Consider the following 2,255-nt stretch of genomic DNA (forward strand, 5'->3'; position numbering starts at 1 on the left):
GGGGGGGCACGGAACACACCAAACATTTCCAGATGGTAGGAAATTTAATTTTGAATTTTGCCCGGGTGACGGCCGAAGCTTACTCTAATCGATTTTGGACCACGAAGGGATCTTTCACGTGCGCAACTTGCACGCGTGACCTCTGAGATTTTTCACCCTTGTTCAAGAAGGTTAGGTGTAGATCTTTCCTACCACTACCAAAAGATCAGGGGTGTTGCTAAAAGATAGCTATAAAAGAAGGAGGCAAGGAGTAGCAGTAGAAAGGCAGCAGAAAAGAGTCAGGAGCCCAGGTGGGGGCAGAAAGTGGAGACGAAATCAGACGACAGAACATGGTTAGAGAGCAGGAAAGGAAGTGAAGGAGACAATTAATCTAAATGATTAATTTAGAGAAAAAAAAAATGTCCGTGGCTATCCGGATACGAACCTTGGACCTATTGAATGAGAGGCGAACACCTTAACCTCTAGGCCCCCGAGAGCCCCTATTTTGTATTTGGTCGCTTTTAAGGACAAGCGGACTAACCCAGACTTCGTGGGTTTCCAGAAATCTTGACCTACACCAAAAGTGGGCATTGCGCTACCTATAGAAGAAGTTTGATTTCATTGGTGTTTATACGAGTATTTGTTTGGTAATAGAGGAAACTTTTCTTGTCTTTTAAAGAAACTGAACAAGGGACAAAAACTTTATCTTCGATTTTCTCAAAACAACATTTTTCGGGGTAGCCCACTTGTGCTTAAAAGCGACCCTTTGAAATAATGACGACTCTGTCCAAGACTTCCCCCTGTTGTAGTTGTAGCTATGTGAGACATGGAATGCATCTCAGACTTGCACTACAAAGAAGATCCAGATTTTCTTGAACAAGTGTCTAATACGTTGTGGCCATTGCGGATGGGGTCGGGTCGGGTCGGGTCGGGTCGGGTCGGGTCGGGTCGGGTCGGGTCGGGGGCGATCACCCCACTCGTCGCCTGAAAACAAGTGCGTTTCTTTTTTAGGAGACGAGTCGGGTGCGATCGGTTTGTGCCACAATAGCCGCTTTGCGCCCTCAATCTGGCTAGCAAACCGCCGCGACCCGGCCCGATCCCCAAATGGGCACCCCGTCTAAGAAAGTTACTGAGGATCAGAAGGACAGACTGGGTCAACAACGAGGAAGTGTTGAGGCGAACAAGACAAAACCCAGTCTGAGTCAGAGATGAGGTTGGAACAAGGCGGTGGCGATGGATTGGACCCACTCTCGAGAAGTCTGGCTGGTAGCTGCATCACTAGGAGAGTGTTGGATTGGAACCCACGGGGTTAAAGATCAAGGGGAAGACTACGTGTACTTACTTTTACTTTTTCATCCTCTTTTGCCCGTTGAACGTCGAGGGGAGATGCAGTTTTCTATGGTAGGCCAGTTCCTCAGCTCTTTCAGTTGTGATGTTATGTTTTCCTAGTGTTTCCTTGACACCCTTGATCCACCTTTTGCGTGGTCTTCCTCTTCGGAAGACTATGTGTAACCTGTCGATGTGTACAAAAAAAAGTTGGGAAGATATGGTTAGAGAGCAGGAGAGGGGGTGAAAGTAGAACATTTTAGAGAAGAAAATTTTCGTCGCTAGATTTTAGTATCAGGTTTCTTATTGAATAAGAGGCGAACATCGTAACCTCTAGACCACCAGAGTCCCCGAAATTGCCGTGCCCGCTCTAGGATTATAATTCAAGTCTATGCTGTGGGTGGGAACTGATCTTGAGGATATTATCACTGGATCATAAATTTCTGCCTCCAGCATGGTTGGGTATTTTCAGTTCAGTCTTCGTGGGTAGAGGAACGACAGGCAATGCGCAGAGAAAGTAAAAGGTCACTTTGATGTGCTCTTGTGTGTGTGTGTGTGTGTGTGTGTGTGTGTGTGTGTGAGTGTGTGTGAGTGTGTGTGTGTGTGTGTGTGTGTGTGTGTGTGTGTGTGTGTGTGTGTGTGTATGCGGGTGTGTGGGTGAGAGGAAGGGGGGAGTGGTGTAAGTATGTGTGTATCAGTGATGGGGCATATGGAGTTATAGTTATTGGTATAAACTTAAAGCCTGTTCATTTGTCTTCCTTTGGATAACAAAAATACGTGTGTGTGTGTGTGTGTGTGTGTGTGTGTGTGTGTGTGTGTGTGTGTGTGTGTAGATCTATGTGCAGACGTGCGCGCGCGCATGCCTGCGTGAGACACCCCCCAAGCTGAGCGAGACTGAGCCTGCAGCCCCCTATGAGTATATGCAGAGCACTCCCACTCGCGCGTGCAGG

Source organism: Aplysia californica, unplaced genomic scaffold (genome assembly GCF_000002075.1).
Source record: "Aplysia californica isolate F4 #8 unplaced genomic scaffold, AplCal3.0 scaffold00489, whole genome shotgun sequence".
In the NCBI taxonomy this organism is placed as follows: domain Eukaryota; kingdom Metazoa; phylum Mollusca; class Gastropoda; order Aplysiida; family Aplysiidae; genus Aplysia; species Aplysia californica.